At 44.3% G+C, this 25,953-nt stretch overlaps 18 non-coding genes and 3 pseudogenes across 18 annotated transcripts; all 21 read right to left on the bottom strand.

Moving 5' to 3' along the window:
* Positions 1 to 828: 828 nt before the first annotated feature.
* LOC125733091 (5S ribosomal RNA) lies at positions 829 to 947 on the bottom strand. Its single transcript, XR_007392449.1, has one exon. It is a non-coding gene; the product is annotated as a 5S ribosomal RNA (ribosomal RNA).
* Positions 948 to 2,032: 1,085 nt separating this feature from the next.
* On the bottom strand, positions 2,033 to 2,151 carry LOC125736860 (5S ribosomal RNA). The gene has a single exon (XR_007396128.1). It is a non-coding gene; the product is annotated as a 5S ribosomal RNA (ribosomal RNA).
* Positions 2,152 to 3,243: 1,092 nt separating this feature from the next.
* LOC125733700 (5S ribosomal RNA) lies at positions 3,244 to 3,362 on the bottom strand. The gene has a single exon (XR_007393036.1). It is a non-coding gene; the product is annotated as a 5S ribosomal RNA (ribosomal RNA).
* Positions 3,363 to 4,446: 1,084 nt separating this feature from the next.
* Positions 4,447 to 4,565, bottom strand: LOC125732759 (5S ribosomal RNA). Its single transcript, XR_007392127.1, has one exon. It is a non-coding gene; the product is annotated as a 5S ribosomal RNA (ribosomal RNA).
* A 1,079-nt stretch (positions 4,566 to 5,644) lies between these two features.
* Positions 5,645 to 5,763, bottom strand: LOC125734795 (5S ribosomal RNA). The gene has a single exon (XR_007394098.1). It is a non-coding gene; the product is annotated as a 5S ribosomal RNA (ribosomal RNA).
* Positions 5,764 to 6,840: 1,077 nt separating this feature from the next.
* On the bottom strand, positions 6,841 to 6,959 carry LOC125737183 (5S ribosomal RNA). Its single transcript, XR_007396449.1, has one exon. It is a non-coding gene; the product is annotated as a 5S ribosomal RNA (ribosomal RNA).
* Positions 6,960 to 8,033: 1,074 nt separating this feature from the next.
* LOC125731829 (5S ribosomal RNA) lies at positions 8,034 to 8,152 on the bottom strand (annotated as a pseudogene).
* A 1,075-nt stretch (positions 8,153 to 9,227) lies between these two features.
* Positions 9,228 to 9,346, bottom strand: LOC125731070 (5S ribosomal RNA). The gene has a single exon (XR_007391359.1). It is a non-coding gene; the product is annotated as a 5S ribosomal RNA (ribosomal RNA).
* A 1,074-nt stretch (positions 9,347 to 10,420) lies between these two features.
* On the bottom strand, positions 10,421 to 10,539 carry LOC125731828 (5S ribosomal RNA; annotated as a pseudogene).
* Positions 10,540 to 11,614: 1,075 nt separating this feature from the next.
* On the bottom strand, positions 11,615 to 11,733 carry LOC125730978 (5S ribosomal RNA). Its single transcript, XR_007391271.1, has one exon. It is a non-coding gene; the product is annotated as a 5S ribosomal RNA (ribosomal RNA).
* Positions 11,734 to 12,810: 1,077 nt separating this feature from the next.
* On the bottom strand, positions 12,811 to 12,929 carry LOC125732758 (5S ribosomal RNA). Its single transcript, XR_007392126.1, has one exon. It is a non-coding gene; the product is annotated as a 5S ribosomal RNA (ribosomal RNA).
* Positions 12,930 to 14,011: 1,082 nt separating this feature from the next.
* Positions 14,012 to 14,130, bottom strand: LOC125734976 (5S ribosomal RNA). The gene has a single exon (XR_007394277.1). It is a non-coding gene; the product is annotated as a 5S ribosomal RNA (ribosomal RNA).
* A 1,076-nt stretch (positions 14,131 to 15,206) lies between these two features.
* On the bottom strand, positions 15,207 to 15,325 carry LOC125732804 (5S ribosomal RNA). The gene has a single exon (XR_007392171.1). It is a non-coding gene; the product is annotated as a 5S ribosomal RNA (ribosomal RNA).
* A 1,072-nt stretch (positions 15,326 to 16,397) lies between these two features.
* On the bottom strand, positions 16,398 to 16,516 carry LOC125732941 (5S ribosomal RNA). Its single transcript, XR_007392303.1, has one exon. It is a non-coding gene; the product is annotated as a 5S ribosomal RNA (ribosomal RNA).
* Positions 16,517 to 17,588: 1,072 nt separating this feature from the next.
* LOC125731376 (5S ribosomal RNA) lies at positions 17,589 to 17,707 on the bottom strand (annotated as a pseudogene).
* Positions 17,708 to 18,782: 1,075 nt separating this feature from the next.
* Positions 18,783 to 18,901, bottom strand: LOC125733007 (5S ribosomal RNA). Its single transcript, XR_007392366.1, has one exon. It is a non-coding gene; the product is annotated as a 5S ribosomal RNA (ribosomal RNA).
* Positions 18,902 to 19,984: 1,083 nt separating this feature from the next.
* Positions 19,985 to 20,103, bottom strand: LOC125733260 (5S ribosomal RNA). The gene has a single exon (XR_007392610.1). It is a non-coding gene; the product is annotated as a 5S ribosomal RNA (ribosomal RNA).
* A 1,079-nt stretch (positions 20,104 to 21,182) lies between these two features.
* LOC125735104 (5S ribosomal RNA) lies at positions 21,183 to 21,301 on the bottom strand. The gene has a single exon (XR_007394403.1). It is a non-coding gene; the product is annotated as a 5S ribosomal RNA (ribosomal RNA).
* Positions 21,302 to 22,388: 1,087 nt separating this feature from the next.
* LOC125734794 (5S ribosomal RNA) lies at positions 22,389 to 22,507 on the bottom strand. The gene has a single exon (XR_007394097.1). It is a non-coding gene; the product is annotated as a 5S ribosomal RNA (ribosomal RNA).
* A 1,089-nt stretch (positions 22,508 to 23,596) lies between these two features.
* LOC125734792 (5S ribosomal RNA) lies at positions 23,597 to 23,715 on the bottom strand. The gene has a single exon (XR_007394095.1). It is a non-coding gene; the product is annotated as a 5S ribosomal RNA (ribosomal RNA).
* A 1,077-nt stretch (positions 23,716 to 24,792) lies between these two features.
* Positions 24,793 to 24,911, bottom strand: LOC125732757 (5S ribosomal RNA). Its single transcript, XR_007392125.1, has one exon. It is a non-coding gene; the product is annotated as a 5S ribosomal RNA (ribosomal RNA).
* Between the last annotated feature and the right edge of the window lie 1,042 nt (positions 24,912 to 25,953).

The following is a 25,953-nucleotide window of genomic DNA, read 5'->3' as shown; positions in this document are numbered from 1 at the left end:
AGGTTAATCGCCGCACGTCCCCCGCCGGCAAACATTACTCCTTTGCCTACTGCATGCAGGCTTCTCTTAACGACCCTCTGTTATCAACTCCGCTAACAGCCACAAAATCTCCGCCGCACGAAGCCCACTGGTAGCTGCTGAATCACATGCTTCCCCAAAACGTCGCGCTGTCAGAACACTGGGAGCTACACACACCAACAAGTCCATACTGCAGGCTGCAGCCAGAACTATTTTCTACAATCAAACATCGACGGCCTCTTCTCTCTAAAAATTCACCAGACCACTTCTACCACCAGCAAAGAAGTTTCCATCCCTAATTCCTCTGTGATTCCCACTAACCTAAACATTAAGCTGGCATTGAAGGGTGTGAATTACCCCGGCCAATCTGTTCTTTTAAATACAGCTTTTAGCAAGTTTTGAAAGGAGAAGAGCAGAACTTGCTATGCCAATAATATCGAGTCTTCTGTGGCGAAGTGGTTTTTGCATAGAAAACAAAGCGGTCAGTTGAAGAGGAATAATATCAGTACTTTCTTTAAAACTGTGTGTAAAAAGCTGTCTCTTTATCATTAACAATAAGTTGTAAAACGTGAATGGAGAGTGACAGTCTTCAAGTTTGTGAGAAGATCGCGCCCTGGTGGAATAAAGGCACGAACAGCTTACAGCACCTAGAATTACCAGGAAGTATTTAAAGTAAAATGGTGTGTAAAAGCTGCCTTTATGAATGAGAGAAAAATATATATATATATAAAATAGTAAAATGGAAGGGGAGTGATAGATTTAAATTAATCGTGAAGTGGAGCGCCCCCTGTATAAAGTAAAAGTGAGAAAAGCTTACAGCACCTGGTATTCCCAAGAGGTCTCCCATCCAAGTACTAACCAGACCCTACCCTGCTTGGCTTCCGAGATCGGATGAGATCGGGCGTGTTCAGGGTGGTATGGCCATAAGCGAGAGACGCTACCAAAAACAGCCCTTTTGCATTACACGCGTCTATACATGCCAGTTAGTCCCATTGGATCATACTCCTGTTTTTTTTTTTTTTTTTATCTGACTCACACTGCAGCACCACCATCCAATCGGCAGCGCCGGACCCACACCAAACATTCACCAAACTACTCAGCCGGCAGCCTACCACAATTATTCCATTCTTTCCGCATCCGCACACTTCCTTCTTTTTAACTCCTTTTCACTACCGCACAGGTTAATCGCCGCACGTCCCCCGCCGGCAAACATTACTCCTTTGCCTGCTGCATGCAGGCTTCTCTTAACGACCCTCTGTTATCAACTCCGCTAACAGCCACAAAATCTCCGCCGCACGAAGCCCACTGGTAGCTGCTGAATCACATGCTTCCCCAAAACGTCGCGCTGTCAGAACACTGGGAGCTACACACACCAACAAGTCCATACTGCAGGCTGCAGCCAGAACTATTTTCTACATTCAAACATCGACGGCCTCTTCTCTCTAAAAATTCACCAGACCGCTTCTACCACCAGCAAAGAAGTTTCCATCCCTAATTCCTCTGTGATTCCCACTAACCTAAACATTAAGCTGGCATTGAAGGGTGTGAATTACCCCGGCCAATCTGTTCTTTTAAATACAGCTTTTAGCAAGTTTTGAAAGGTGAAGAGCAGAACTTGCTATGCCAATAATATCGAGTCTTCTGTGGCGAAGTGGTTTTTGCATAGAAAACAAAGCGGTCAGTTGAAGAGGAATAATATCAGTACTTTCTTTAAAACTGTGTGTAAAAAGCTGTCTCTTTATCATTAACAATAAGTTGTAAAACGTGAATGGGGAGTGACAGTCTTCAAGTTTGTGAGAAGATCGCGCCCTGGTGGAATAAAGGCACGAACAGCTTACAGCACCTAGAATTACCAGGAAGTATTTGGAGTAAAACGGTGTGTAAAAGCTGCCTTTATGAATGAGAGAAATATATATATATATATATATATATAAAATAGTAAAATGGAAGGGGAGTGATAGATTTAAATTAATCGTGAAGTGGAGCGCCCCCTGTATAAAGCAAAAGTGAGAAAAGCTTACAGCACCTGGTATTCCCAGGAGGTCTCCCATCCAAGTACTAACCAGACCCTACCCTGCTTGGCTTCCGAGATCGGATCAGATTGGGCGTGTTCAGGGTGGTATGGCCATAAGCGAGAGATGCGACCAAAAACAGCCCTTTTGCATTACACGCGTCTATACATGCCAGTTAGTCCCATTGGATCCTACTCCTTTTTTTTTTTTTTTTTTATCTGACTCACACTGCAGCCCCACCATCCAATCGGCAGCGCCGGACCCACACCAAACATTCACCAAACTACTCAGCCGGCAGCCTACCACAATTATTCCATTCTTTCCGCATCCGCACACTTCCTTCTTTTTAACTCCTTTTCACTACTGCACAGGTTAATCGCTGCACGTCCCCCGCCGGCAAAGATTACTCCTTTGCCTACTGCATGCAGGCTTCTCTTAACGACCCTCTGTTATCAACTCCGCTAACAGCCACAAAATCTCTGCCGCACGAAGCCCACTGGTAGCTGTTGAATCACATGCTTCCCCAAAACGTCGCACTGTCAGAACACTGGGAGCTACACACACCAACAAGTCCATACTGCAGGCTGCAGCCAGAACTATTTTCTACATTCAAACATCGACGGCCTCTTCTCTCTAAAAATTCACCAGACCGCTTCTACCACCAGCAAAGAAGTTTCCATCCCTAATTCCTCTGTGATTCCCACTAACCTAAACATTAAGCTGGCATTGAAGGGTGTGAATCACCCCGGCCAATCTGTTCTTTTAAATACAGCTTTTAGCAAGTTTTGAAAGGAGAAGAGCAGAACTTGCTATGCCAATAATATCGAGTCTTCTGTGGCGAAGTGGTTTTTGCATAGAAAACAAAGCGGTCAGTTGAAGAGGAATAATATCAGTACTTTGTTTAAAACTGTGTGTAAAAAGCTGTCTCTTTATCATTAACAATAAGTTGTAAAACGTGAATGGGGAGTGACAGTCTTCAAGTTTGTGAGAAGATCGCGCCCTGGTGGAATAAAGGCACGAACAGCTTACAGCACCTAGAATTACCAGGAAGTATTTAAAGTAAAATGGTGTGTAAAAGCTGCCTTTATGAATGAGAGAAAAATATATATATATATATATATATATATATATAAAATAGTAAAATGGAAGGGGAGTGATAGATTTAAATTAATCGTGAAGTGGAGCGCCCCCTGTATAAAGTAAAAGTGAGAAAAGCTTACAGCACCTGGTATTCCCAGGAGGTCTCCCATCCAAGTACTAACCAAACCCTACCCTGCTTGGCTTCCGAGATCGGATGAGATCGGGCGTGTTCAGGGTGGTATGGCCATAAGCGAGAGACGTGACCAAAAACAGCCCTTTTGCATTACACGCGTCTATACATGCCAGTTAGTCCCATTGGATCCTACTCCTGTTTTTTTTTTTTTTTTTTATCTGACTCACACTGCAGCACCACCATCCAATCGGCAGCGCCGGACCCACACCAAACATTCACCAAACTACTCAGCCGGCAGCCTACCACAATTATTCCATTCTTTCCGCATCCGCACACTTCCTTCTTTTTAACTCCTTTTCACTACTGCACAGGTTAATCGCTGCACGTCCCCCGCCGGCAAACATTACTCCTTTGCCTACTGCATGCAGGCTTCTCTTAACGACCCTCTGTTATCAACTCCGCTAACAGCCACAAAATCTCCGCTGCACGAAGCCCACTGGTAGCTGCTGAATCACATGCTTCCCCAAAACGTCGCGCTGTCAGAACAACGGGAGCTACACACACCAACAAGTCCATACTGCAGGCTGCAGCCAGAACAATTTTCTACATTCAAACATCGACGGCCTCTTCTCTCTAAAAATTCACCAGACCGCTTCTACCACCAGCAAAGAAGTTTCCATCCCTAATTCCTCTGTGATTCCCACTAACCTAAACATTAAGCTGGCATTGAAGGGTATGAATTACCCCGGCCAATCTGTTCTTTTAAATACAGCTTTTAGCAAGTTTTGAAAGGAGAAGAGCAGAACTTGCTATGCCAATAATATCGAGTCTTCTGTGGCGAAGTGGTTTTTGCATAGAAAACAAAGCGGTCAGTTGAAGAGGAATAATATCAGTACTTTGTTTAAAACTGTGTGTAAAAAGCTGTCTCTTTATCATTAACAATAAGTTGTAAAACGTGAATGGGGAGTGACAGTCTTCAAGTTTGTGAGAAGATCGCGCCCTGGTGGAATAAAGGCACGAACAGCTTACAGCACCTAGAATTACCAGGAAGTATTTAGAGTAAAACGGTTTCTAAAAGCTGCCTTTATGAATGAGAGAAAAAAAAAAAAATATATATATATAAAATAGTAAAATGGAAGGGGAGTGATAGATTTAAATTTATCGTGAAGTGGAGCGCCCCCTGTATAAAGTAAAAGTGAGAAAAGCTTACAGCACCTGGTATTCCCAGGAGGTCTCCCATCCAAGTACTAACCAGACCCTACCCTGCTTGGCTTCCGAGATCGGATGAGATCGGGCGTGTTCAGGGTGGTATGGCCATAAGCGAGAGACGCGACCAAAAACAGCCCTTTTGCATTACACGCGTCTATACATGCCAGTTAGTCCCATTGGATCCTACTCCTGGTTTTTTTTTTTTTTTTATCTGACTCACACTGCAGCACCACCATCCAATCGGCAGCGCCGGACCCACACCAAACATTCACCAAACTACTCAGCCGGCAGCCTACCACAATTATTCCATTCTTTCCGCATCCGCACACTTCCTTCTTTTTAACTCCTTTTCACTACCGCACAGGTTAATCGCCGCACGTCCCCCGCCGGCAAACATTACTCCTTTGCCTACTGCATGCAGGCTTCTCTTAACGACCCTCTGTTATCAACTCCGCTAACAGCCACAAAATCTCCGCCGCACGAAGCCCACTGGTAGCTGCTGAATCACATGCTTCCCCAAAACGTCGCGCTGTCAGAACACTGGGAGCTACACACACCAACAAGTCCATACTGCAGGCTGCAGCCAAAACAATTTTCTACATTCAAACATCGACGGCCTCTTCTCTCTAAAAATTCACCAGACCGCTTCTACCACCAGCAAAGAAGTTTCCATCCCTAATTCCTCTGTGATTCCCACTAACCTAAACATTAAGCTGGCATTGAAGGGTGTGAATTACCCCGGCCAATCTGTTCTTTTAAATACAGCTTTTAGCAAGTTTTAAAAGGAGAAGAGCAGAACTTGCTATGCCAATAATATCGAGTCTTCTGTGGCGAAGTGGTTTTTGCATAGAAAACAAAGCGGTCGGTTGAAGAGGAATAATATCAGTACTTTGTTTAAAACTGTGTGTAAAAAGCTGTCTCTTTATCATTAACAATAAGTTGTAAAACGTGAATGGGGAGTGACAGTCTTCAAGTTTGTGAGAAGATCGCGCCCTGGTGGAATAAAGGCACGAACAGCTTACAGCACCTAGAATTACCAGGAAGTATTTAGAGTAAAACGGTTTCTAAAAGCTGCCTTTATGAATGAGAGAAAAATATATATATATATATAAAATAGTAAAATGGAAGGGGAGTGATAGATTTAAATTAATCGTGAAGTGGAGCGCCCCCTGTATAAAGTAAAAGTGAGAAAAGCTTACAGCACCTGGTATTCCCAGGAGGTCTCCCATCCAAGTACTAACCAGACCCTACACTGCTTGGCTTCCGAGATCAGACGAGATCGGGCGTGTTCAGGGTGGTATGGCCGTAAGCGAGAGATGCTACCAAAAACAGCCCTTTTGCATTACACGCGTCTATACATGCCAATTAGTCCCATTGGATCCTACTCCTGGTTTTTTTTTTTTTTTTATCTGACTCACACTGCAGCCCCACCATCCAATCGGCAGCGCCGGACCCACACCAAACATTCACCAAACTACTCAGCCGGCAGCCTACCACAATTATTCCATTCTTTCCGCATCCGCACACTTCCTTCTTTTTAACTCCTTTTCACTATCGCACAGGTTAATCGCCGCACGTCCCCCGCCGGCAAACATTACTCCTTTGCCTACTGCATGCAGGCTTCTCTTAACGACCCTCTGTTATCAACTCCGCTAACAGCCACAAAATCTCCGCCGCACGAAGCCCACTGGTAGCTGCTGAATCACATGCTTCCCCAAAACGTCGCGCTGTCAGAACACTGGGAGCTACACACACCAACAAGTCCATACTGCAGGCTGCAGCCAGAACAATTTTCTACATTCAAACATCGACGGCCTCTTCTCTCTAAAAATTCACCAGACCGCTTCTACCACCAGCAAAGAAGTTTCCATCCCTAATTCCTCTGTGATTCCCACTAACCTAAACATTAAGCTGGCATTGAAGGGTGTGAATTACCCCGGCCAATCTGTTCTTTTAAATACAGCTTTTAGCAAGTTTTGAAAGGAGAAGAGCAGAACTTGCTATGCCAATAATATCGAGTCTTCTGTGGCGAAGTGGTTTTTGCATAGAAAACAAAGCGGTCAGTTGAAGAGGAATAATATCAGTACTTTGTTTAAAACTGTGTGTAAAAAGCTGTCTCTTTATCATTAACAATAAGTTGTAAAACGTGAATGGGGAGTGACAGTCTTCAAGTTTGTGAGAAGATCGCGCCCTGGTGGAATAAAGGCCCGAACAGCTTACAGCACCTAGAATTACCAGGAAGTATTTAAAGTAAAATGGTGTGTAAAAGCTGCCTTTATGAATGAGAGAAAAATATATATATATATAAAATAGTAAAATGGAAGGGGAGTGATAGATTTAAATTAATCGTGAAGTGGAGCGCCCCCTGTATAAAGTAAAAGTGAGAAAAGCTTACAGCACCTGGTATTCCCAGGAGGTCTCCCATCCAAGTACTAACCAGACCCTACCCTGCTTGGCTTCCGAGATCAGACGAGACCAGGCGTGTTCTGGGTGGTATGGCCATAAGCAAGAGACACTACCAAAAACAGCCCTTTTGCATTACACGCCTCTATACATGCCAGTTAGTCCCATTGGATCCTACTCCTGTTTTTTTTTTTTTTTATCTGACTCACACTGCAGCACCACCATCCAATCGGCAGCGCCGCACCCACACCAAACATTCACCAAACTACTCAGCCGGCAGCCTACCACAATTATTCCATTCTTTCCGCATCCGCACACTTCCTTCTCTTTAAGTCCTTTTCACTACCGCACAGGTTAATCGCCGCACGTCCCCCGCCGGCAAACATTACTCCTTTGCCTACCGCATGCAGGCTTCTCTTAATGACCTTCTGTTATCAACTCCGCTAACAGCCACAAAATCTCTGCCGCACGAAGCCCACTGGTAGCTGTTGAATCACATGCTTCCCCAAAACGTCACGCTGTCAGAACACTGGGAGCTACACACGCCAACAAGTCCATACTGCAGGCGGCAGCCAGAACAATTTTCTACATTGAAACATCGACGGCCTCTTCTCTCTAAAAATTCACCAGACCGCTTCTACCATCAGCAAAGAAGTTTCCATCCCTAATTCCTCTGTGATTCCCACTAACCTAAACATTAATCTGGCATTGAAGGGTGTGAATTACCCCGGCCAACCTGCTCTTTTAAATACAGCTTTTAGCAAGTTTTGAAAGGAGGAGAAGAGCAGATAATATGCCAATAATATCGAATATTCTGTGGCGAAGTGGTTTTTGCATAGAAAACAAAGCAGTGAGTTTTAGAGGAATTATATCAGTACTTTGTTTAAAACTGTGTGTAAAAAGCTGTCTCTTTATTATTAACAATAAGTTGTAAAACGTGAATGTGGAGTGACAGTCTTCAAGTTTGTCAGAAGATCGCGCCCTGGTGGAATAAAGGCACGAACAGCTTACAGCACCTAGAATTACCTGGCAGTATTTAGAGTAAAACGGTGTGTAAAGGCTGCCTTTATGAATGAGAGAAAAAATATATATATATAAAATAGTAAAATGGAAGGGGAGTGATAGATTTAAATTAATCGTGAAGTGGAGCGCCCCCTGTATAAAGTAAAAGTGAGAAAAGCTTACAGCACGTGGTATTCCCAGGCAGTCTCCCATCCAAGTACTAACCAGACCCTACCCTGCTTGGCTTCCGAGATCAGACGAGACCAGGCGTGTTCTGGGTGGTATGGCCATAAGCAAGAGACACTACCAAAAACAGCCCTTTTGCATTACACGCCTCTATACATGCCAGTTAGTCCCATTGGATCCTACTCCTGTTTTTTTTTTTTTTTATCTGACTCACACTGCAGCACCACCATCCAATCGGCAGCGCCGGACCCACACCAAACATTCACCAAACTACTCAGCCGGCAGCCTACCACAATTATTCCATTCTTTCCGCATCCGCACACTTCCTTCTTTTTAACTCCTTTTCACTACCGCACAGGTTAATCGCCGCACGTCCCCCGCCGGCAAACATTACTCCTTTGCCTACTGCATGCAGGCTTCTCTTAACGACCCTCTGTTATCAACTCCGCTAACAGCCACAAAATCTCCGCCGCACGAAGCCCACTGGTAGCTGCTGAATCACATGCTTCCCCAAAACGTCGCGCTGTCAGAACACTGGGAGCTACACACACCAACAAGTCCATACTGCAGGCTGCAGCCAGAACAATTTTCTACATTCAAACATCGACGGCCTCTTCTCTCTAAAAATTCACCAGACCGCTTCTACCACCAGCAAAGAAGTTTCCATCCCTAATTCCTCTGTGATTCCCACTAACCTAAACATTAAGCTGGCATTGAAGGGTGTGAATTACCCCGGCCAATCTGTTCTTTTAAATACAGCTTTTAGCAAGTTTTGAAAGGAGAAGAGCAGAACTTGCTATGCCAATAATATCGAGTCTTCTGTGGCGAAGTGGTTTTTGCATAGAAAACAAAGCGGTCAGTTGAAGAGGAATAATATCAGTACTTTGTTTAAAACTGTGTGTAAAAAGCTGTCTCTTTATCATTAACAATAAGTTGTAAAACGTGAATGGGGAGTGACAGTCTTCAAGTTTGTGAGAAGATCGCGCCCTGGTGGAATAAAGGCCCGAACAGCTTACAGCACCTAGAATTACCAGGAAGTATTTAAAGTAAAATGGTGTGTAAAAGCTGCCTTTATGAATGAGAGAAAAATATATATATATATAAAATAGTAAAATGGAAGGGGAGTGATAGATTTAAATTAATCGTGAAGTGGAGCGCCCCCTGTATAAAGTAAAAGTGAGAAAAGCTTACAGCACCTAGTATTCCCAGGAGGTCTCCCATCCAAGTACTAACCAGACCCTACCCTGCTTGGCTTCCGAGATCAGACGAGACCAGGCGTGTTCTGGGTGGTATGGCCATAAGCAAGAGACACTACCAAAAACAGCCCTTTTGCATTACACGCCTCTATACATGCCAGTTAGTCCCATTGGATCCTACTCCTGTTTTTTTTTTTTTTTATCTGACTCACACTGCAGCACCACCATCCAATCGGCAGCGCCGCACCCACACCAAACATTCACCAAACTACTCAGCCGGCAGCCTACCACAATTATTCCATTCTTTCCGCATCCGCACACTTCCTTCTCTTTAAGTCCTTTTCACTACCGCACAGGTTAATCGCCGCACGTCCCCCGCCGGCAAACATTACTCCTTTGCCTACCGCATGCAGGCTTCTCTTAATGACCTTCTGTTATCAACTCCGCTAACAACCACAAAATCTCTGCCGCACGAAGCCCACTGGTAGCTGTTGAATCACATGCTTCCCCAAAACGTCACGCTGTCAGAACACTGGGAGCTACACACGCCAACAAGTCCATACTGCAGGCTGCAGCCAGAACAATTTTCTACATTGAAACATCGACGGCCTCTTCTCTCTAAAAATTCACCAGACCGCTTCTACCATCAGCAAAGAAGTTTCCATCCCTAATTCCTCTGTGATTCCCACTAACCTAAACATTAATCTGGCATTGAAGGGTGTGAATTACCCCGGCCAACCTGCTCTTTTAAATACAGCTTTTAGCAAGTTTTGAAAGGAGGAGAAGAGCAGATAATATGCCAATAATATCGAATATTCTGTGGCGAAGTGGTTTTTGCATAGAAAACAAAGCAGTGAGTTTAAGAGGAATTATATCAGTACTTTGTTTAAAACTGTGTGTAAAAAACTGTCTCTTTATTATTAACAATAAGTTGTAAAACGTGAATGTGGAGTGACAGTCTTCAAGTTTGTCAGAAGATCGCGCCCTGGTGGAATAAAGGCACGAACAGCTTACAGCACCTAGAATTACCAGGCAGTATTTAGAGTAAAACGGTGTGTAAAGGCTGCCTTTATGAATGAGAGAAAAAATATATATATATAAAATAGTAAAATGGAAGGGGAGTGATAGATTTAAATTAATCGTGAAGTGGAGCGCCCCCTGTATAAAGTAAAAGTGAGAAAAGCTTACAGCACGTGGTATTCCCAGGCAGTCTCCCATCCAAGTACTAACCAGACCCTACCCTGCTTGGCTTCCGAGATCAGACGAGACCAGGCGTGTTCTGGGTGGTATGGCCATAAGCAAGAGACACTACCAAAAACAGCCCTTTTGCATTACACGCCTCTATACATGCCAGTTAGTCCCATTGGATCCTACTCCTGTTTTTTTTTTTTTTTATCTGACTCACACTGCAGCACCACCATCCAATCGGCAGCGCCGCACCCACACCAAACATTCACCAAACTACTCAGCCGGCAGCCTACCACAATTATTCCATTCTTTCCGCATCCGCACACTTCCTTCTCTTTAAGTCCTTTTCACTACCGCACAGGTTAATCGCCGCACGTCCCACGCCGGCAAACATTACTCCTTTGCCTACCGCATGCAGGCTTCTCTTAATGACCTTCTGTTATCAACTCCGCTAACAGCCACAAAATCTCTGCCGCACGAAGCCCACTGGTAGCTGTTGAATCACATGCTTCCCCAAAATGTCACGCTGTCAGAACACTGGGAGCTACACACGCCAACAAGTCCATACTGCAGGCTGCAGCCAGAACAATTTTCTACATTGAAACATCGACGGCCTCTTCTCTCTAAAAATTCACCAGACCGCTTCTACCATCAGCAAAGAAGTTTCCATCCCTAATTCCTCTGTGATTCCCACTAACCTAAACATTAATCTGGCATTGAAGGGTGTGAATTACCCCAGCCAACCTGCTCTTTTAAATACAGCTTTTAGCAAGTTTTGAAAGGAGGAGAAGAGCAGATAATATGCCAATAATATCGAATATTCTGTGGCGAAGTGGTTTTTGCATAGAAAACAAAGCAGTGAGTTTAAGAGGAATTATATCAGTACTTTGTTTAAAACTGTGTGTAAAAAGCTGTCTCTTTATCATTAACAATAAGTTGTAAAACGTGAATGGGGAGTGACAGTCTTCAAGTTTGTGAGAAGATCGCGCCCTGGTGGAATAAAGGCCCGAACAGCTTACAGCACCTAGAATTACCAGGAAGTATTTAAAGTAAAATGGTGTGTAAAAGCTGCCTTTATGAATGAGAGAAAAATATATATATATATAAAATAGTAAAATGGAAGGGGAGTGATAGATTTAAATTAATCGTGAAGTGGAGCGCCCCCTGTATAAAGTAAAAGTGAGAAAAGCTTACAGCACCTGGTATTCCCAGGAGGTCTCCCATCCAAGTACTAACCAGACCCTACCCTGCTTGGCTTCCGAGATCGGATGAGATCGGGCGTGTTCAGGGTGGTATGGCCGTAAGCGAGAGATGCTACCAAAAACAGCCCTTTTGCATTACACGCGTCTATACATGCCAGTTAGTCCCATTGGATCCTACTCCTGGTTTTTTTTTTTTTTTTATCTGACTCACACTGCAGCCCCACCATCCAATCGGCAGCGCCGGACCCACACCAAACATTCACCAAACTACTCAGCTGGCAGCCTACCACAATTATTCCATTCTTTCCGCATCCGCACACTTCCTTCTTTTTAACTCCTTTTCACTACCGCACAGGTTAATCGCCGCACGTCCCCCGCCGGCAAACATTACTCCTTTGCCTACTGCATGCAGGCTTCTCTTAACGACCCTCTGTTATCAACTCCGCTAACAGCCACAAAATCTCCGCCGCACGAAGCCCACTGGTAGCTGCTGAATCACATGCTTCCCCAAAACGTCGCGCTGTCAGAACACTGGGAGCTACACACACCAACAAGTCCATACTGCAGGCTGCAGCCAGAACAATTTTCTACATTCAAACATCGACGGCCTCTTCTCTCTAAAAATTCACCAGACCGCTTCTACCACCAGCAAAGAAGTTTCCATCCCTAATTCCTCTGTGATTCCCACTAACCTAAACATTAAGCTGGCATTGAAGGGTGTGAATTACCCCGGCCAATCTGTTCTTTTAAATACAGCTTTTAGCAAGTTTTGAAAGGAGAAGAGCAGAACTTGCTATGCCAATAATATGGAGTCTTCTGTGGCGAAGTGGTTTTTGCATAGAAAACAAAGCGGTCAGTTGAAGAGGAATAATATCAGTACTTTGTTTAAAACTGTGTGTAAAAAGCTGTCTCTTTATCATTAACAATAAGTTGTAAAACGTGAATGGGGAGTGACAGTCTTCAAGTTTGTGAGAAGATCGCGCCCTGGTGGAATAAAGGCCCGAACAGCTTACAGCACCTAGAATTACCAGGAAGTATTTAAAGTAAAATGGTGTGTAAAAGCTGCCTTTATGAATGAGAGAAAAATATATATATATATAAAATAGTAAAATGGAAGGGGAGTGATAGATTTAAATTAATCGTGAAGTGGAGCGCCCCCTGTATAAAGTAAAAGTGAGAAAAGCTTACAGCACCTGGTATTCCCAGGAGGTCTCCCATCCAAGTACTAACCAGACCCTACCCTGCTTGGCTTCCGAGATCGGATGAGATCGGGCGTGTTCAGGGTGGTATGGCCATAAGCAAGAGACGTGACCAAAAACAGCCCTTTTGCATTACACGCGTCTATACATGCCAGTTAGTCCCATTGGATCATACTCCTGTTTTTTTTTTTTTTTTTTTCTGACTCACACTGCAGCACCACCATCCAATCGGCAGCGCCGGACCCACACCAAACATTCACCAAAATACTCAGCCGGCAGCCTACCACAATTATTCCATTCTTTCCGCATCCGCACACTTCCTTCTTTTTAACTCCTTTTCAGTACCGCACAGGTTAATCGCCGCACGTCCCCCGCCGGCAAACATTACTCCTTTGCCTACTGCATGCAGGCTTCTCTTAACGACCCTCTGTTATCAACTCCGCTAACAGCCACAAAATCTCCGCCGCACGAAGCCCACTGGTAGCTGCTGAATCACATGCTTCCCCAAAACGTCGCGCTGTCAGAACACTGGGAGCTACACACACCAACAAGTCCATACTGCAGGCTGCAGCCAGAACAATTTTCTACATTCAAACATCGACGGCCTCTTCTCTCTAAAAATTCACCAGACCGCTTCTACCACCAGCAAAGAAGTTTCCATCCCTAATTCCTCTGTGATTCCCACTAACCTAAACATTAAGCTGGCATTGAAGGGTGTGAATTACCCCGGCCAATCTGTTCTTTTAAATACAGCTTTTAGCAAGTTTTGAAAGGAGAAGAGCAGAACTTGCTATGCCAATAATATCGAGTCTTCTGTGGCGAAGTGGTTTTTGCATAGAAAACAAAGCGGTCAGTTGAAGAGGAATAATATCAGTACTTTGTTTAAAACTGTGTGTAAAAAGCTGTCTCTTTATCATTAACAATAAGTTGTAAAACGTGAATGGGGAGTGACAGTCTTCAAGTTGGTGAGAAGATCGCGCCCTGGTGGAATAAAGGCACGAACAGCTTACAGCACCTAGAATTACCAGGAAGTATTTAGAGTAAAACGGTTTCTAAAAGCTGCCTTTATGAATGAGAGAAAAAAAAAATATATATATATATAAAATAGTAAAATGGAAGGGGAGTGATAGATTTAAATTAATCGTGAAGTGGAGCGCCCCCTGTATAAAGTAAAAGTGAGAAAAGCTTACAGCACCTGGTATTCCCAGGAGGTCTCCCATCCAAGTACTAACCAGACCCTAACCTGTTTAACTTCCAAGATCAGATGAGATCGGGCGTGTTCAGGGTGGTATGGCCGTAAGCGAGAGATGCTACCAAAAACAGCCCTTTTGCATTACACGCGTCTATACATGCCAGTTAGTCCCATTGGATCCTACTCCTGTTTTTTTTTTTTTTTTATCTGACTCACACTGCAGCCCCACCATCCAATCGGCAGCGCCGGACCCACACCAAACATTCACCAAACTACTCAGCCGGCAGCCTACCACAATTATTCCATTCTTTCCGCATCCGCACACTTCCTTCTTTTTAACTCCTTTTCACTACCGCACAGGTTAATCGCCGCACGTCCCCCGCCGGCAAACATTACTCCTTTGTCTACTGCATGTAGGCTTCTCTTAACGACCCTCTGTTATCAACTCCGCTAACAGCCACAAAATCTCCGCCGCACGAAGCCCACTGGTAGCTGCTGAATCACATGCTTCCCCAAAACGTCGCGCTGTCAGAACACTGGGAGCTACACACACCAACAAGTCCATACTGCAGGCTGCAGCCAGAACAATTTTCTACATTCAAACATCGACGGCCTCTTCTCTCTAAAAATTCACCAGACCGCTTATACCACCAGCAAAGAAGTTTCCATCCCTAATTCCTCTGTGATTCCCACTAACCTAAATATTAAGCTGGCATTGAAGGGTGTGAATTACCCCGGCCAATCTGTTCTTTTAAATACAGCTTTTAGCAAGTTTTGAAAGGAGAAGAGCAGAACTTGCTATGCCAATAATATCGAGTCTTCTGTGGCGAAGTGGTTTTTGCATAGAAAACAAAGCGGTCAGTTGAAGAGGAATAATATCAGTACTTTGTTTAAAACTGTGTGTAAAAAGCTGTCTCTTTATCATTAACAATAAGTTGTAAAACGTGAATGGGGAGTGACAGTCTTCAAGTTTGTGAGAAGATCGCGCCCTGGTGGAATAAAGGCCCGAACAGCTTACAGCACCTAGAATTACCAGGAAGTATTTAGAGTAAAACGGTTTCTAAAAGCTGCCTTTATGAATGAGAGAAAAATATATATATATATAAAATAGTAAAATGGAAGGGGAGTGATAGATTTAAATTAATCGTGAAGTGGAGCGCCCCCTGTATAAAGTAAAAGTGAGAAAAGCTTACAGCACCTGGTATTCCCAGGAGGTCTCCCATCCAAGTACTAACCAGACCCTACCCTGCTTGGCTGCCGAGATCGGATGAGATCGGGCGTGTTCAGGGTGGTATGGCCGTAAGCGAGAGACGTGACCAAAAACAGCCCTTTTGCATTACACGCGTCTATACATGCCAGTTAGTCCCATTGGATCCTACTCCTGGTTTTTTTTTTTTTTATCTGACTCACACTGCAGCCCCACCATCCAATCGGCAGCGCCGGACCCACACCAAACATTCACCAAACTACTCAGCCGGCAGCCTACCACAATTATTCCATTCATTCCGCATCCGCACACTTCCTTCTTTTTAACTCCTTTTCACTACCGCACAGGTTAATCGCCGCACGTCCCCCGCCGGCAAACATTACTCCTTTGTCTACTGCATGTAGGCTTCTCTTAACGACCCTCTGTTATCAACTCCGCTAACAGCCACAAAATCTCCGCCGCACGAAGCCCACTGGTAGCTGCTGAATCACATGCTTCCCCAAAACGTCGCGCTGTCAGAACACTGGGAGCTACACACACCAACAAGTCCATACTGCAGGCTGCAGCCAGAACTATTTTCTACATTCAAACATCGACGGCCTCTTCTCTCTAAAAATTCACCAGACCGCTTCTACCACCAGCAAAGAAGTTTCCATCCCTAATTCCTCTGTGATTCCCACTAACCTAAACATTAAGCTGGCATTGAAGGGTGTGAATTACCCCGGCCAATCTGTTCTTTTAAATACAGCTTTTAGCAAGTTTTGAAAGGAGAAGAGCAGAACTTGCTATGCCAATAATATCGAGTCTTCTGTGGCGAAGTGGTTTTTGCATAGAAAACAAAGCGGTCAGTTGAAGAGGAATAATATCAGTACTTTGTTTAAAACTGTGTGTAAAAAGCTGTCTCTTTATCATTAACAATAAGTTGTAAAACGTGAATGGGGAGTGACAGTCTTCAAGTTGGTGAGAAGATCGCGTCCTGGTGGAATAAAGGCACGAACAGCTTACAGCACCTAGAATTACCAGGAAGTATTTAGAGTAAAACGGTTTCTAAAAGCTGCCTTTATGAATGAGAGAAAAAAGAAATATATAATATAGTAAAATGGAAGGGGAGTGATAGATTTAAATTAATCGTGAAGTGGAGCGCCCCCTGTATAAAGTAAAAGTGAGAAAAGCTTACAGCACCTGGTATTCCCAGGTGGTCTCCCATTCAAGTACTAACCAGACCCTACCCTGCTTAGCTTTCGAGATCAGACGAGATCGGGTGCGTTCAGGGTGGTATGGCCGTAAGCAAGAGACGCTACCAAAAATAGCCCTTTTGCATTACACGTGTCTATACATACCAGTTAGTCCCATTGGATCCTACTCCTGTTTTTTTTTTTTTATCTGACTCACACTGCAGCACCACCATCCAATCGGCAGTGCCGGACCCACACCAAACATTCACCAAACTACTCATCCGGCAGCCTACCACAATTATTCCATTCTTTCCGCATCCGCACACTTCCTTCTCTTTAACTCCTTTTCACTACCGCACAGGTTAATCGCTGCACGTCCCCCGCCGGCAAACATTACTCCTTTGCCTACCTCTTGCAGGCTTCTCTTAACAACCCTCTGTTATCAACTCCGCTAACAGCCACAAAATCTCTGCCGCACGAAGCCCACTGGTAGCTGTTGAATCACATGCTTCCCCAAAATGTCGCGCTGTCAGAACACTGGGAGCTACACACACCAACAAGTCCATACTGCAGGCTGCAGCCAGAACTATTTTCTACATTCAAACATCGACGGCCTCTTCTCTCTAAAAATTCACCAGACCGCTTCTACCACCAGCAAAGAAGTTTCCATCCCTAATTCCTCTGTGATTCCCACTAACCTAAACATTAAGCTGGCATTGAAGGGTGTGAATTACCCCGGCCAATCTGTTCTTTTAAATACAGCTTTTAGCAAGTTTTGAAAGGAGAAGAGCAGAACTTGCTATGCCAATAATATCGAGTCTTCTGTGGCGAAGTGGTTTTTGCATAGAAAACAAAGCGGTCAGTTGAAGAGGAATAATATCAGTACTTTGTTTAAAACTGTGTGTAAAAAGCTGTCTCTTTATCATTAACAATAAGTTGTAAAACGTGAATGTGGAGTGACAGTCTTCAAGTTTGTCAGAAGATCGCGCCCTGGTGGAATAAAGGCACGAACAGCTTACAGCACCTAGAATTACCAGGCAGTATTTAGAGTAAAACGGTGTGTAAAGGCTGCCTTTATGAATGAGAGAAAAAATATATATATATAAAATAGTAAAATGGAAGGGGAGTGATAGATTTAAATTAATCGTGAAGTGGAGCGCCCCCTGTATAAAGTAAAAGTGAGAAAAGCTTACAGCACGTGGTATTCACAGGCAGTCTCCCATCCAAGTACTAACCAGACCCTACCCCACTTAGCTTCCGAGATCAGACGAGATCAGGCGTGTTCAGGGTGGTATGGCCGTAAGCAAGAGATGCTGCCAAAAACAGCCCTTTTGCATTACACGCGTCTATACATGCCAGTTAGTCCCATTGGATCCTACTCCTGGTTTTTTTTTTTTATTTGACTCACACTGCAGCCCCACCATCCAATCGGCAGCGCCGGACCCACACCAAACATTCACCAAACTACTCAGCCGGCAGCCTACCACAATTATTCCATTCTTTCCGCATCCGCACACTTCCTTCTCTTTAAGTCCTTTTCACTACCGCACAGGTTAATCGCCGCACGTCCCCCGCCGGCAAACATTACTCCTTTGCCTACTGCATGTAGGCTTCTCTTAACGACCCTCTGTTATCAACTCCGCTAACAGCCACAAAATCTCCGCCGCACGAAGCCCACTGGTAGCTGCTGAATCACATGCTTCCCCAAAACGTCGCGCTGTCAGAACACTGGGAGCTACACACACCAACAAGTCCATACTGCAGGCTGCAGCCAGAACAATTTTCTACATTCAAACATCGACGGCCTCTTCTCTCTAAAAATTCACCAGACCGCTTCTACCACCAGCAAAGAAGTTTCCATCCCTAATTCCTCTGTGATTCCCACTAACCTAACTATTAAGCTGGCATTGAAGGGTGTGAATTACCCCGGCCAATCTGTTCTTTTAAATACAGCTTTTAGCAAGTTTTGAAAGGAGAAGAGCAGAACTTGCTATGCCAATAATATCGAGTCTTCTGTGGCGAAGTGGTTTTTGCATAGAAAACAAAGCGGTCAGTTGAAGAGGAATAATATCAGTACTTTGTTTAAAACTGTGTGTAAAAAGCTGTCTCTTTATCATTAACAATAAGTTGTAAAACGTGAATGGGGAGTGACAGTCTTCAAGTTGGTGAGAAGATCGCGCCCTGGTGGAATAAAGGCACGAACAGCTTACAGCACCTAGAATTACCAAGAAGTATTTAGAGTAAAACGGCTTCTAAAAGCTGCCTTTATGAATGAGAGAAAAAAAAATATATATATATAAAATAGTAAAATGGAAGGGGAGTGATAGATTTAAATTAATCGTGAAGTGGAGCGCCCCCTGTATAAAGTAAAAGTGAGAAAAGCTTACAGCACCTGGTATTCCCAGGTGGTCTCCCATCCAAGTACTAACCAGACCCTACCCTGCTTGGCTTCCGAGATCAGACGAGATCGGGCGTGTTCAGGGTGGTATGGCCGTAAGCGAGAGATGGTACCAAAAACAGCCCTTTTGCATTACACGCGTCTATACATGCCAGTTAGTCCCATTGGATCCTACTCCTGGTTTTTTTTTTTTTTTATCTGACTCACACTGCAGCCCCACCATCCAATCGGCAGCGCCGGACCCACACCAAACATTCACCAAACTACTCAGCCGGCAGCCTACCACAATTATTCCATTCTTTCCGCATCCGCACACTTCCTTCTTGTTAACTCCTTTTCACTACCGCACAGGTTAATCGCCGCACGTCCCCCGCCGGCAAATATTACTCCTTTGCCTACTGCATGTAGGCTTCTTTTAACGACCCTCTGTTATCAACTCCGCTAACAGCCACAAAATCTCCGCCGCACGAAGCCCACTGGTAGCTGCTGAATCACATGCTTCCCCAAAACGTCGCGCTGTCAGAACACTGGGAGCTACACAGACCAACAAGTCCATACTGCAGGCTGCAGCCAGAACAATTTTCTACATTCAAACATCGACGGCCTCTTCTCTCTAAAAATTCACCAGACCGCTTCTACCACCAGCAAAGAAGTTTCCATCCCTAATTCCTCTGTGATTCCCACTAACCTAAACATTAAGCTGGCATTGAAGGGTGTGAATTACCCCGGCCAATCTGTTCTTTTAAATACAGCTTTTAGCAAGTTTTGAAAGGAGAAGAGCAGAACTTGCTATGCCAATAATATCGAGTCTTCTGTGGCGAAGTGGTTTTTGCATAGAAAACAAAGCGGTCAGTTGAAGAGGAATAATATCAGTACTTTGTTTAAAACTGTGTGTAAAAAGCTGTCTCTTTATCATTAACAATAAGTTGTAAAACGTGAATGGGGAGTGACAGTCTTCAAGTTTGTGAGAAGATCGCGCCCTGGTGGAATAAAGGCACGAACAGCTTACAGCACCTAGAATTACCAGGAAGTATTTAGAGTAAAACGGTTTCTAAAAGCTGCCTTTATGAATGAGAGAAAAAAAATATATATATATATATATAAAATAGTAAAATGGAAGGGGAGTGATAGATTTAAATTAATCGTGAAGTGGAGCACCCCCTGTATGAAGTAAAAGTGAGAAAAGCTTACAGCACCTGGTATTCCCAGGTGGTCTCCCATCCAAGTACTAACCAGACCCTACCCTGCTTAGCTTCCAAGATCAGATGAGATTGGGCGTGTTCAGGGTGGTATGGCCATAAGCGAGAGATGCTACCAAAAACAGCCCTTTTGCATTACACGCGTCTATACATGCCAGTTAGTCCCATTGGATCCTACTCCTGTTTTTTTTTTTTTTTTTATCTGACTCACACTGCAGCCCCACCATCCAATCGGCAGCGCCGGACCCACACCAAACATTCACCAAACTACTCAGCCGGCAGCCTACCACAATTATTCCATTCTTTCCGCATCCGCACACTTCCTTCTTTTTAACTCCTTTTCACTACCGCACAGGTTAATCGCCGCACGTCCCCCGCCGGCAAACATTACTCCTTTGCCTACTGCATGTAGGCTTCTCTTAACGACCCTCTGTTATCAACTCCGCTAACAGCCACAAAATCTCCGCCGCACGAAGCCCACTGGTAGCTGCTGAATCACATGCTTCCCCAAAACGTCACACTGTCAGAACACTGGGAGCTACACACACCAACAAGTCCATACTGCAGGCTGCAGCCAGAACAATTTTCTACATTCAAACATCGACGGCCTCTTCTCTCTAAAAATTCACCAGACCGCTTCTACCACCAGCAAAGAAGTTTCCATCCCTAATTCCTCTGTGATTCCCACTAACCTAAATATTAAGCTGGCATTGAAGGGTGTGAATTACCCCGGCCAATCTGTTCTTTTAAATACAGCTTTTAGCAAGTTTTGAAAGGAGAAGAGCAGAACTTGCTATGCCAATAATATCGAGTCTTCTGTGGCGAAGTGGTTTTTGCATAGAAAACAAAGCGGTCAGTTGAAGAGGAATAATATCAGTACTTTGTTTAAAACTGTGTGTAAAAAGCTGTCTCTTTATCATTAACAATAAGTTGTAAAACGTGAATGGGGAGTGACAGTCTTCAAGTTGGTGAGAAGATCGCGTCCTGGTGGAATAAAGGCACGAACAGCTTACAGCACCTAGAATTACCAGGAAGTATTTAGAGTAAAACGGTTTCTAAAAGCTGCCTTTATGAATGAGAGAAAAAAAAAAATATATATATAAAATAGTAAAATGGAAGGGGAGTGATAGATTTAAATTAATCGTGAAGTGGAGCGCCCCCTGTATAAAGTAAAAGTGAGAAAAGCTTACAGCACCTGGTATTCCCAGGTGGTCTCCCATCCAAGTACTAACCAGACCCTACCCTGCTTGGCTTCAGAGATCAGACGAGATCGGGCGTGTTCAGGGTGGTATGGCCGTAAGCGAGAGATGTTACCAAAAACAGCCCTTTTGCATTACACGCGTCTATACATGCCAGTTAGTCCCATTGGATCCTACTCCTGTTTTTTTTTTTTTTTATCTGACTCACACTGCAGCCCCACCATCCAATCGGCAGCGCCGGACCCACACCAAACATTCACCAAACTACTCAGCCGGCAGCCTACCACAATTATTCCATTCTTTCCGCATCCGCACACTTCCTTCTTGTTAACTCCTTTTCACTACCGCACAGGTTAATCGCCGCACGTCCCCCGCCGGCAAACATTACTCCTTTGCCTACTGCATGTAGGCTTCTCTTAACGACCCTCTGTTATCAACTCCGCTAACAGCCACAAAATCTCCGCCGCACGAAGCCCACTGGTAGCTGCTGAATCACATGCTTCCCCAAAACGTCGCGCTGTCAGAACACTGGGAGCTACACACACCAACAAGTCCATACTGCAGGCTGCAGCCAGAACAATTTTCTACATTCAAACATCGACGGCCTCTTCTCTCTAAAAATTCACCAGACCGCTTCTACCACCAGCAAAGAAGTTTCCATCCCTAATTCCTCTGTGATTCCCACTAACCTAAACATTAAGCTGGCATTGAAGGGTGTGAATTACCCCGGCCAATCTGTTCTTTTAAATACAGCTTTTAGCAAGTTTTGAAAGGAGAAGAGCAGAACTTGCTATGCCAATAATATCGAGTCTTCTGTGGCGAAGTGGTTTTTGCATAGAAAACAAAGCGGTCAGTTGAAGAGGAATAATATCAGTACTTTCTTTAAAACTGTGTGTAAAAAGCTGTCTCTTTATCATTAACAATAAGTTGTAAAACGTGAATGGGGAGTGACAGTCTTCAAGTTTGTGAGAAGATCGCGCCCTGGTGGAATAAAGGCCCGAACAGCTTACAGCACCTAGAATTACCAGGAAGTATTTAGAGTAAAACGGTGTGTAAAAGCTGCCTTTATGAATGAGAGAAAAAAAAAAATATATATATATATATATATAAAATAGTAAAATGGAAGGGGAGTGATAGATTTAAATTAATCGTGAAGTGGAGCGCCCCCCGTTTAAAGTAAAAGTGAGAAAAGCTTACAGCACCTGGTATTCCCAGGAGGTCTCCCATCCAAGTACTAACCAGACCCTACACTGCTTGGCTTCCGAGATCAGACGAGATCGGGCGTGTTCAGGGTGGTATGGCCGTAAGCGAGAGATGCTACCAAAAACAGCCCTTTTGCATTACACGCGTCTATACATGCCAGTTAGTCCCATTGGATCCTACTCCTGGTTTTTTTTTTTTTTTTATCTGACTCACACTGCAGCCCCACCATCCAATCGGCAGCGCCGGACCCACACCAAACATTCACCAAACTACTCAGCCGGCAGCCTACCACAATTATTCCATTCTTTCCGCATCCGCACACTTCCTTCTTTTTAACTCCTTTTCACTACCGCACAGGTTAATCGCCGCACGTCCCCCGCCGGCAAACATTACTCCTTTGCCTACTGCATGCAGGCTTCTCTTAACGACCCTCTGTTATCAACTCCGCTAACAGCCACAAAATCTCCGCCGCACGAAGCCCACTGGTAGCTGCTGAATCACATGCTTCCCCAAAACGTCGCGCTGTCAGAACACTGGGAGCTACACACACCAACAAGTCCATACTGCAGGCTGCAGCCAGAACAATTTTCTACATTCAAACATCGACGGCCTCTTCTCTCTAAAAATTCACCAGACCGCTTCTACCACCAGCAAAGAAGTTTCCATCCCTAATTCCTCTGTGATTCCCACTAACCTAAACATTAAGCTGGCATTGAAGGGTGTGAATTACCCCGGCCAATCTGTTCTTTTAAATACAGCTTTTAGCAAGTTTTGAAAGGAGAAGAGCAGAACTTGCTATGCCAATAATATCGAGTCTTCTGTGGCGAAGTGGTTTTTGCATAGAAAACAAAGCGGTCAGTTGAAGAGGAATAATATCAGTACTTTCTTTAAAACTGTGTGTAAAAAGCTGTCTCTTTATCATTAACAATAAGTTGTAAAACGTGAATGGGGAGTGACAGTCTTCAAGTTTGTGAGAAGATCGCGCCCTGGTGGAATAAAGGCCCGAACAGCTTACAGCACCTAGAATTACCAGGAAGTATTTAGAGTAAAACGGTGTGTAAAAGCTGCCTTTATGAATGAGAGAAAAAAAAAAATATATATATATATATATATAAAATAGTAAAATGGAAGGGGAGTGATAGATTTAAATTAATCGTGAAGTGGAGCGCCCCCCGTTTAAAGTAAAAGTGAGAAAAGCTTACAGCACCTGGTATTCCCAGGAGGTCTCCCATCCAAGTACTAACCAGACCCTACACTGCTTGGCTTCCGAGATCAGACGAGATCGGGCGTGTTCAGGGTGGTATGGCCGTAAGCGAGAGATGCTACCAAAAACAGCCCTTTTGCATTACACGCGTCTATACATGCCAGTTAGTCCCATTGGATCCTACTCCTGGTTTTTTTTTTTTTTTTATCTGACTCACACTGCAGCCCCACCATCCAATCGGCAGCGCCGGACCCACACCAAACATTCACCAAACTACTCAGCCGGCAGCCTACCACAATTATTCCATTCTTTCCGCATCCGCACACTTCCTTCTTTTTAACTCCTTTTCACTACCGCACAGGTTAATCGCCGCACGTCCCCCGCCGGCAAACATTACTCCTTTGCCTACTGCATGCAGGCTTCTCTTAACGACCCTCTGTTATCAACTCCGCTAACAGCCACAAAATCTCCGCCGCACGAAGCCCACTGGTAGCTGCTGAATCACATGCTTCCCCAAAACGTCGCGCTGTCAGAACACTGGGAGCTACACACACCAACAAGTCCATACTGCAGGCTGCAGCCAGAACAATTTTCTACATTCAAACATCGACGGCCTCTTCTCTCTAAAAATTCACCAGACCGCTTCTACCACCAGCAAAGAAGTTTCCATCCCTAATTCCTCTGTGATTCCCACTAACCTAAACATTAAGCTGGCATTGAAGGGTGTGAATTACCCCGGCCAATCTGTTCTTTTAAATACAGCTTTTAGCAAGTTTTGAAAGGAGAAGAGCAGAACTTGCTATGCCAATAATATCGAGTCTTCTGTGGCGAAGTGGTTTTTGCATAGAAAACAAAGCGGTCAGTTGAAGAGGAATAATATCAGTACTTTGTTTAAAACTGTGTGTAAAAAGCTGTCTCTTTATCATTAACAATAAGTTGTAAAACGTGAATGGGGAGTGACAGTCTTCAAGTTTGTGAGAAGATCGCGCCCTGGTGGAATAAAGGCCCGAACAGCTTACAGCACCTAGAATTACCAGGAAGTATTTAAAGTAAAATGGTGTGTAAAAGCTGCCTTTATGAATGAGAGAAAAATATATATATATATAAAATAGTAAAATGGAAGGGGAGTGATAGATTTAAATTAATCGTGAAGTGGAGCGCCCCCTGTATAAAGTAAAAGTGAGAAAAGCTTACAGCACCTGGTATTCCCAGGAGGTCTCCCATCCAAGTACTAACCAGACCCTACCCTGCTTGGCTTCCGAGATCGGATGAGATCGGGCGTGTTCAGGGTGGTATGGCCATAAGCGAGAGACGTGACCAAAAACAGCCCTTTTGCATTACACGCGTCTATACATGCCAGTTAGTCCCATTGGATCATACTCCTGGTTTATTTATTTTTTTTTTCTGACTCACACTGCAGCACCACCATCCAATCGGCAGCGCCGGACCCACACCAAACATTCACCAAACTACTCAGCCGGCAGCCTACCACAATTATTCCATTCTTTCCGCATCCGCACACTTCCTTCTTTTTAACTCCTTTTCACTACCGCACAGGTTAATCGCCGCACGTCCCCCGCCGGCAAACATTACTCCTTTGCCTACTGCATGCAGGCTTCTATTAACGACCCTCTGTTATCAACTCCGCTAACAGCCACAAAATCTCCGCCGCACGAAGCCCACTGGTAGCTGCTGAATCACATGCTTCCCCAAAACGTCGCGCTGTCAGAACACTGGGAGCTACACACACCAACAAGTCCATACTGCAGGCTGCAGCCAGAACAATTTTCTACATTCAAGAATCGACGGCCTCTTCTCTCTAAAAATTCACCAGACCGCTTCTACCACCAGCAAAGAAGTTTCCATCCCTAATTCCTCTGTGATTCCCACTAACCTAAACATTAAGCTGGCATTGAAGGGTGTGAATTACCCCGGCCAATCTTTTCTTTTAAATACAGCTTTTAGCAAGTTTTGAAAGGAGAAGAGCAGAACTTGCTATGCCAATAATATCGAGTCTTCTGTGGCGAAGTGGTTTTTGCATAGAAAACAAAGCGGTCAGTTGAAGAGGAATAATATCAGTACTTTGTTTAAAACTGTGTGTAAAAAGCTGTCTCTTTATCATTAACAATAAGTTGTAAAACGTGAATGGGGAGTGACAGTCTTCAAGTTTGTGAGAAGATCGCGCCCTGGTGGAATAAAGGCCCGAACAGCTTACAGCACCTAGAATTACCAGGAAGTATTTAAAGTAAAATGGTGTGTAAAAGCTGCCTTTATGAATGAGAGAAAAATATATATATATATAAAATAGTAAAATGGAAGGGGAGTGATAGATTTAAATTAATCGTGAA

The sequence above is a fragment of the Brienomyrus brachyistius genome, chromosome 2 (genome assembly GCF_023856365.1).
Source record: "Brienomyrus brachyistius isolate T26 chromosome 2, BBRACH_0.4, whole genome shotgun sequence".
NCBI lineage: Eukaryota > Metazoa > Chordata > Actinopteri > Osteoglossiformes > Mormyridae > Brienomyrus > Brienomyrus brachyistius.
The sequence above is the reverse complement of the archived record's forward strand: the minus strand, read 5'-3'. Positions and strand labels throughout refer to the sequence as shown.